Genomic DNA, 10,102 nt, shown 5'->3' on the forward strand with positions numbered 1-10,102 from the left:
AGGCATAGTTAAGGCGGCACTAATATGCACAGATAAGGCGGCACCGATGGGCACAGATAAGGCGGCACTGATGGGCAAAGATGGGCACAGATAAGATGGCACGGATGGGTGGCAAAGATGGGTGGCACGGATGGGTGGCACTAAGGGGCACTGATAGGTACCACTGATAGATGGGACTGATGGGCACTGATAGGTGGCACTGATAGGTGGCTCTGATAGGTGGCACTGCTAGGCACTGATGGGCGGCACTGCTGGGTACTGATGGGCACTGGTAGATGACACTGATGGGCACAGATGAGTGGCACTGGGGTGCAGCACCTTTGTTGAGGCAGATTGTGGGCACTGCTGGGTGGCACTGTGGGCACTGCTGGGTGGCACTGCTGGGTGGCACTGTGGGCACTGCTGGGTGGCACGGTGGGCACTGCTGGGTGGCACTGACAGGGGGGGACACATTTTTTGTTGATGTGGCACTGGCAAGGGGCAGGTGGGCAATGGCAGGGGGCAGGTGGGCACTGGCCGGTGATCGGCTCTTTTTTTTCTCCTCGCGCTGTCAGCGTGAGGAGGAATAATAGCCGATTACCAGCTCCGTTGTATCACATGATCAGCTGTCATTGGCTGACAGCTGATCACGTGATAAGGGGTCGGGATCGACCCCTTGCTCGGATCAGTGATCAGGCGAGTCTCATAGACTCGCCGATCACAGAGCGCGCCGCAGGGGGCGCGCAGGCCGCTCGTGCACGGGACGACGTCAATAGACGTAGTCCCGGCAAAGGAGATCGGCGCTGTAGCCGTCATTCGGCTATAGCGCGGGTCTCAAGTGGTTAAATATCAAGTTTCTGTCACTTACATTTACCGAACAGAAAGCTGGGGATAAACAAAGTCAAGTTCTGTGGTCCTCAGCATGTCCTTAAAGCATCCAAAAAAATCAATCGGAGCCCCTAGTGTTGATTGCGAGACGCTGGGGAAGAACCCAGCTGTGTCACGCTGCTGACCGACTGCAGAGCAGCTCACGGAGACAGCGTGTGACGTCACAGGTACAAGGGAACACACACCGTGTTTCTGAGCATGCGCAGGTTCCGTACGGAGCCAGCGCGCTCCTGTGTCAAGTGTAGAAAAAGAAGGGAGCAGAGTGACAGCTATTAAATACCTGCATTCATTAGACAAACAACGGTGTATAGTTTGGGCCAAAAAGGTTTAAGAAAAACTAATGCTGGCCATATCAAATAAAGAAAATACAGTGTTGCCATGTCAAATGATAAATCAGCTCATAAATAAATAACCTCTTAGCATTATGCTCTTGATCTTGCAAGCATCTTGACATGAACCACTGTATGAAAATTAAAAAATACTAATAATAAAGATAATAATGAGAATAATTAATCAAATAAATAAATAAATGATAGAACCAAAAAAATCTATAATAATTAGTATGAAATTAATAAAAAAAAATAAAAAAATAGAAAAAATAAAAATAAAAACTAAAAATAATAATAAATAGAAAAAAATAGAAATAAAAAATATATATAATAAAAATAATAATTAATAAAAGAAAAACATTAACAAATAATCTTTACAGAAAATGTGTCTTTATTGGCTATATCCACGATAAGGAGTCACAAGATAGTGTGTGTCTCAATTTCCTCGTTAAGGCCATTAGGGTCAAGCGTATCCAAAGTAAAAATCCAGAACGTTTCACGCTCTCACACAATTTCCAGAAACATTCTGCTTCAGAGATGTCACCAGGTATGGATTCAATCACCCATACCTGGAGGCCCAACGTGGACTGATTATGAAACTCTAGAAAGTGTCGTGGCACACTGTGTTTATCACTCCCTAATTCTGTGAGCCAGCGATGCTTGCCAAAGCGTTGTCTGAGGGGACAGATAGTACGGCCCACATATAGCATTTTACACGGACACATCAAGCAATAAACAACATAGTCGCTAGAGCAATTATGAAATTGATTAAAATGATGGGTTATTCCTTTATGGGTAAACATTTTTGGCCATGGTTAACAGATTGACAAGTTTTACAGAGAGGCTTATTACACCTATACATCCCTTTAAGTGGAATAAGACACCGAGGATTTGTGTCATGTTTATATTTCAATTTACTGGGGGAAATCTTCTTCTTAAGTGTGGGGGCCCTTCTATAGGTGACCTTGGGTCCATCTCCCAATGTGGAGCTCAGATGAGGATCTTGTTTCAAAATACTCCAATGTTTTTTAAGGATATTTTCCATTCTTTTATATTGTCTGTGAAACCCTGTAATAAAACGCACAGTAGATTCTACTTGGGGTTTGGCCACCTTGGACTTCTTCCCCGAGAGGAAGGTGCTGTAAGTGTGTTCTACTAGCTGTGAAGGATAGTCTTTCTCAATGAACTTTTCTTTGAGAGATACACTCTGTGCTATATAATCACAATCCCTGGTGCAGTTCTGTCTCAATCTACAGAACTGCTCTTTGGGGATATTGTCCAACCATACAGGGTGATGGCAACTGTCATAATGCAAGTATGAATTGCCAGCAGTTGGTTTGGTATCATTTCGAGCAAAGATGCTGTTACCGTCATGATTGAGTTTGAGATTGAGAAAAGCTAAGCTCTCTTTATTCCAAACCGCAGAAAAGGAAAGGCCCATATTATTGGTATTGCAATTGTTGGTTCTTAGATCCTATACATGCTAAAGAGTGGGAGGGGATAGCCGAATTCTGTACTGCTAAGTGGTCGGAAGTTATAGTGAGTCAGAGACATATAAAATACAATGAAGTGGCCCACCGTGTACAGATATTATCTTCTGAAATTGCTGTTTATCATTTAAAGGTTCCGCCCACTTGGTTAGAAACTCTGAAAAGGAATACTAAAAATAAAGAAAATAAACTTATTGAGGTTAAACTCAAAAAATTCTATAGAGATATAGAGGATTATTCCTAGAATAAAGTGTTTTCGTGGAAGGAGAATAACTCTATACCCCCTCTTATGGCAGTTCATCCATTTTCCAATGTACCTGTGAAAAAGAATAGGTCCAAACAAAATAGATTACATCCAGTTCCCATACATAATATGGGCCACTCTCCTTTTCCTAGGGTTGTAGGGTTGATTCAAATGAACAGAGTGCTAGTTCATTACCCAAAAGGATATGGCCGAATGAACAGAGAGCTAGCCCCTTACCCCAAAGGACACGACCATCAAGTAGACACAGAATAAAAGGTGTGCCCAAAGGGAAACCGAATAAGGACACATCTAATATTAATAAAGCTACCTCTCTGGTGGGAGCCAATGTTGTTACCGCGGTAGCCATTGAACCTGTTCCTATGTCCTCTGGGACAGCACTTATAGATCCGACACCTGTTGATCTTGTTTCTTCTTGTTCTAATTCAGTATCTTTGAATTTGCTACCAAATACTACCCTGTCAGCTGATAAAAGCGAAAGTTCTGTCCCGAATACCTCTTCATTTGATCTCCTGGTTGGTGATTTTAATAAAGGCGAAATACCGCCTTATACCACTTCCCTGTCTTTTTCTCCTTTTTTAGACAGGGGCTCACACCCAAAACATTGATTAAAAAGAAAACACATAGACGAGGATGTAGAGGCGGACGGGGAAAATACCAATCTAAGTGCCAAAGTTCTGAAACGATAAAATTATTTAATCTATCATACTATGAGTTAACTAGTGAGGATGTTTCATTGCTGAGTAGAGGCTTGACTTTTTCTCCTACAACGCATCCAAATTCTTTTTTATTGTTCAACAAATTTATAAGAAATCTTACCCTTAAAAGGTTTTTTCACATTCAATCAATGAAAAATGAGGGATTGGAAGTAATTCTCCCTTCTTCAAATTCCGTTATTGATTCAATAGAACTAGATTCAGAAAATGAGACTGACAGTACCATTAGCGTTTATGAGTGTCATCCTGATCTGGAGGAATCGCCTATTGACCCAGATTGGGAATTGTTCACTCAACACTTCCAAACATCTCCCCCCCCGATAGTACACACTCAGTTAAAACCGAGACCATCATTTTACCCCACTAAGTCAAAGGGTCCATATTTAGAGGCTTTTTACAGGGTCATCACTGCTGATCTTCAAAAATGATGTCAAAAGTCAACAAGCAAACAAAAATATTGTGCTCAAAATCTTACGTCTGGAGAAAAATCCTCGCTTAAAACGGTTTCTAGATAATCCAGATCTTGTTATAAAATCAGCGGATAAAGGAGGAGGGATCATCATTCAAGATCGTGTTTCTTATGTGGCCGAGGCAACTAAAACATACAAGAAATTACCTAGTGACCCCTCTTCCCTCTTTCCACATTGAGGCTGAAACGCTAATTTCGAAAGCCATTATTGATCAAATTGTTGATAAAAGGAGGCAGCTTTTTTGCGCAAAGAATTTTATAGTACCCCGTATTTTTACCATCTGCCTAAAATCATAAGGATGCGTCACCCCCCCCCCCCCCCCCCGGCAGACCAATGGTGGCATCAATGAATAGCGTTAGTAGTGGTTTCTCCCTATATATTGATTCTTTTCTACAACTTTTGGCTCAAGGCCTGACATCATATATACGGGACTCCATACATTTGTTAGACCTTTTGTCTCCTTATACCTGGAATGAAAACTATTCATGGTTGTCCCTTGATGTGAACTCTCTTTATACATCTATTCCACATGATGTGGGTTTACGAGCTGTACAACACTTTCTAAATCTGGACCCTCAACTTAACACTAGACAGGCCTCATTCATCTTGGAGGCTACTTCATTTTGCCTCACTCATAATTATTTTCAATTTCAGGCCCAATTTTACCTACAGACCCATGGTACAGCTATGGGTGCTAATTTTGCACCCTCCTACGCTAATCTTACCATGGGCCTGTGGGAGAATCAGTACATATGGAGCAATAATCCCTTTGCTCAATATGTGGTGTTCTTTGGCCGGTATATAGACGATATCATAATTATCTGGGATGGTACTCCACCCCAGGTTGCTGATTTCGTCTCCCATTGCAATACCAATAATATGGGCCTTTCCTTTTCTGCGGTTTGGAATAAAGAGAGCTTATTAGCTTTTCTCAATCTTGAACTCAATCATGACGGTAACAGCATCTTTGCTCGAAATTATATGAAATTAATGAAATTATAATTCGTTTTTTGTTCTATCATTTAATTATTTATTCAATTCATTATTCTCATTATTATTTTTATTATTAGTATTTTTTAATTTTCATACAGTGGTTTATGTCAAGATTCTTGCATGATCAAGAGCATAATGCTAAGAGGTTATTTATTTATTTACTTATGAGCTGATTTACCATTTGACATGGCAACACTGTATTTTTATGTTGATTTGGCCAGCATTCGTTTTTCTTAAACCTTTTTGGCCCAAACTATACACCGTTGTTTGTCTAATGAATGCAGGTATTTAATAGCCGTCACTCCCTTCCCTTCTTTTTCTACACTTGACAAAGGAGCACTCTGGCTCCATACGGAACCCGCGCATGCTCAGAAATGCGTTGTGTGTTCTCTTGTACCTGTGACGTCACACGCTGTCTCTGTGAGCCGCTCTGCAATCGGTCAGCAGCGAGACACAGCTGGGTTCTCCCCCAGCGTTTCGCCATCAACACTAGGGGCTCTGATTGATTTTTTGGACGCTTTGAGGCATGCTGAGGACCACAGGACTTGACTATGTTTATGCCCAGCTTTCTGTTTTGGTAAATGTAAGTGACAGAAACTTGATATTTAATGAATTAAAGCTTATTTTACTAAGTGGAGCTTTTCTACTTGTTTTCTACTGCCACGTTGGCTCCAGTTCTGAGTAACGGGGAAGTGATAATAAGGTCTAAGCAAGTGCAGAGCAGAAAAATGGTACGTTTACTACTTTTGTTTTGTTATTCGCTTTTGGAATTTTTGGAACGATTACTATTCAAATTGGTCGAAAATTGATCGACTGACCTGAATTCTGTGTAAAGAATAGATGGTTGTTTAAGTAACGGGCCGGCAAGCTGGCCATGGCGTCCTTTACAACCAGAACTCATCTGCTGCCAGCTGGACACTGACTGCAGAATATAAACAATTGCCGACATTATTGCCGACTACCACTTCAGCCCCGGAGGATTTGCTGCTCAATGACCGGAGCACTTTTTACAATTTGGCACTGCGCTGCTTTATCTGGTAATTGTGCGGTCATGCAATGTTCTACCCAAACAAAATTTGCGTCCTTTTTTCCCCACAAATAGAGCTGTTTTTTATGGTATTTTATTGCCTCTGCGATTTTTATTTTTTGCAATACAAATGGAAAAAGATCAAAACTTTTGAAAAAATATATATTTTCTACTTTTTGTTAACATTTTTTTTTAATAAACTCAATTTTAGTCATACATTTAGGCCAAAATGTATTCAGCCACATGTCTTTGGTAAAAAAAAAAAAAATGTCAATAATCATATATTTATTGGTTTGCACAAAGTTACAGCGTCTACAAACTAGGGAACATTTTCTGGAATTTACGCAGCTTTTAGTTTATGACTACCTATCTTCTTAAAGGTGCTAAAATGGCAGGGCAGTACAACCCCCCCCCCCCCCCCAAATGACCCCATTTTGGAAAGTAGACACCACAAGGAAATTGCTGAGAGGCATGTTGAGCCCATTGAATATTTTATTTTTTTGTCAGAAGTTATTGAATAATGACAAAAAAATTACACAAAGTTGTCACACATGACATGGTTATATATGGAATTACGACCCCAAAATACATTCTGCTGCTTCTCCTGAGTACGGGGATACCTCATGTGTGAGACTTTTTGGGAGCCTAGCCGTGTATGGGACCCCAAAAACCAATCACCGCCTTCAGGATTTCTAAGGGTGTAAATTTGTGATTTCACTCCTCACTACCTATCACAGTTTTGAAGGCCATAAAATGCCAAGATAGCATAACCACCCCCCCAAATGACCCCATTTTGGAAATTAGACACCCCAAGCTATTTTCTGAGAGGCATGTTGAGTCCATGGAATATTTTTACACAAGTTGCGGGAAAATTAAAAATGTTTTGCACAAAATTGTCACAACATGATATATTGCTAAAACATGCCATGGGTATATGTGAAATGACACCCCAAAATACATTCTGCTTCTCCTGAGTTCGGGGATACCACATGTGTGAGACTTTTTGGGAGCCTAGCTGCGTAAAGAACACAAAAACCAATCACCACCTTCAGGCTTTCTAAGGGTGTACATTTTTGATTTCACTCCTCACTGCCTATCACAGTTTTGGAGGCCATGAAATGCCCTGATAACACAACCCCCACCCCCAGATTACTCAATTTTGGAAAGTAGACACCCCAAGCTATCTGCTGAGAGGAACATTGAGTATTTTGCAGATCTGGCTTTGTGTCACAAAGTTTTTAAAATTGAAAAAATAAAAAAATAAAAATGTATTTTCTTTCTTCATTTTCAAAAACAAATGAGATCTGCAAAATACTCGCCATGCCTCTTAGCAAATACCTTGGGGTGTCTAGTTTCCAAAATGGGGTAATTTTTTTTGGGGGGGTTGTGCTATCTGGACATTTCAGGACCTAACTGTGATAGGTAGTGAGGAATAAAATCAGAATTTTACACCTTTAGAAATCCTGAAGGCGGTGATTGTTTAGTTCAGATCCTGTACGCAGCTAAGCTCCCAAAAAGTCTCACACATGAGGTATCCTCGTACTCAGGAGAAGCAGAATTTATTTTGGGGTGTAATTCCACATATAACTATGGCATGTTTGAACAATATATCATTTTGTGACAACTTTGTGTAAGAAAGAAAAAAAAATTGTAATTTTTAACTGGTGCATAGGCGTGCACACAGTGTGTGCCAGGTGTGCCTGGGCCCAGTGGCATATCCAGGGTATGGCACATATGGTAAGTGCCATGGGCTCCATGTGAAGGGGGCGCTCCTGAGCAGGGACCAGCATTACAGTATTTTACTTTAAAAAGTAGAGTTTTCTAAACTTCTCCCGTTCCTACTTGCTTTTTTGGGGATGTGTAATTACATTTTCCTGGACCCCATCAGGTCAACATAGGGGCCCAGGAGTGGAGCGTAAAGGAGGAACTTCTTTTTTATTTTCGGGGAGCATGTACATGTGGCCATCCTGCTACTCAGTTAGCCCCGGCTGGCGGAGTGATTCTTTGCCCTTCTCCCATCCTCAGGTGCTGAGCTGTGAGGCGGAGTGCTTCTTACAAGGAACATCCGGAGGAGAGCATGGCTGCATGTGCCGAGATCTATACAGCTTAGCATTGGAGAGACTGTCAGTCTGCAGTCGTGTCCTGGCTCAGGGCTGCTCTGCAAAGTTGTAGGAGCTGAGAGTGCAGGGAGGCTGGGATCGGAGGAACGGGTGGGGGGGTAATAAAGCCGGGGTCTGGCATCCCAGCACAAATCACGGTGACAACACTCACTGCCCAGATACAGGCGTACAGCTTGGCATGCCCCGGGATCCCTGTAGACATGCCTGCTTATCACCCCCCCCCCCCCCACGGCTGTGCATCTGTGAGCATCACAGTCCTGTGTGTACAGAGACAGATCCCCCCCCACAGATATGACTGACCCAGGTATAGACCCACTGGAGGTCCTGAACTGAGGGCAGAGAGGGATAGAGAGTCATGTAGGCAGTGATAGGGTCAGAGCAGGGGAGTAAAACTTCCATTCTACCTCCCAGTCACCATACACGTCTGTATAAATGCATCCCTGTTTTGTCACAATATTAACAGTATCATTTTCCAGAGAAGCCCCTTCCTCTCCGGCTGATGTCAGGCAGGAGACTCTGTTGCTTCAGTGGCAGAGAACCTTCCCACCTACCTTGATGGAATTGCTTCCTCTCTGAATACTACAGAATCGTCATCACTAGCGGTGGGCGTGATTCCAGAGGGACTAACTGGTAGCCTTGTTGCGATCCTGGCACTGGCAGTTAATTCTGACTGGCATAAAGGCATGTGTACAAGGGGGGAGGACAGCGATGGGGAGCTCCAGTGAGGGCTGATGGTCACCGAACAGCAATTGTTAGTCCCCTTTCACACTGAGGGTCGGCGGTAAAGTAAGGTGACCTGATTTTTTAAATGAAATCCGGGGACATTTTTTTTTTTACTGGTAATGGCACCAATCAGCGACTCTCTGCCCATCGCCACCGCCACCCGCCTCACAGCGTGTCAAGTTTTACTCTCCAGGCCCCGGCTACTAATGGGTGGGGAGCAGAGGAAGATCACTCCGCCTGGGAAGGCAAGGAGATAAGCAGGCAGGCGGCTGGCCAGGACTTGAGCCAAGGCAGAAGATCGTGTGAGTGGAGCTGAACGGGCATGCGCCCGAAACTGAAAAAATATTCCCTCTGCTCTGACCAGCACATCATCATCAAATCGGGGACTGTCCCCGGAAACCAGGGATGTCTGGTCACCCTACGGTAAAGCACCCATATTTTTAGCGGTTCTTTACCGCCATTTTTTCAGGGGGTTTTCTGCCACTATCAGGGCGGTTTTAACTCCCCGCGAGCGCCAATAAAGAATTGAAATAGCCCACCAAAAAGGGCCGCCACAGCGGCGCTTTGCTGGTGGTTTGGCAGCTGTGCCCATTCATTTCAATGGGCAGGAGCCGTGTATACACCGCTCCTTCGCCACTCCAAAGATGCTGCTTGCAGGACTTTTCTTAGCGTCCTGCAATGGCACCGCCTCGGTGGGAAAGTACTCGGGCTTTCTACCTGAAGAGACAGGAGAGGCTCTTTACAGGTGCCATGCAGACACTATTTTTAGTGCTGTAGCGCCTGTAAAGCACCTCGGTGTGAAAGGGGTCTTAGGCCTGAAGGAGGTGAGACTGGAGCATGTCCTGGGCCTGAGCCGGGCCACCAAGCGAGTTACTGGCAGGAGACCGGTCACTGGCCTGTGCTAGGCGCTGTGTGTATCATTGACATCACTTGTCTTCTGTCATCAGATTATCTGTGCAGATCTGAGGAGAACGTGTCCGGCATTCATTTCACTCGCTTCAAGATTCGGGACCTGGAGACTGGCACTTTGCTCTTTGAGATCTCCAAACTCTGCTCAGGTACCTGCCATGGAGGGCGCCTTTCCTGGGGCAGGGGCAGCAAGTCT

The sequence above is a fragment of the Lithobates pipiens genome, unplaced genomic scaffold (genome assembly GCF_037356315.1).
Source record: "Lithobates pipiens isolate NorthernLeopardFrog02 unplaced genomic scaffold, aLitPip1_a1.2 Scaffold_8, whole genome shotgun sequence".
Taxonomy (NCBI): Eukaryota; Metazoa; Chordata; class Amphibia; order Anura; family Ranidae; genus Lithobates; species Lithobates pipiens.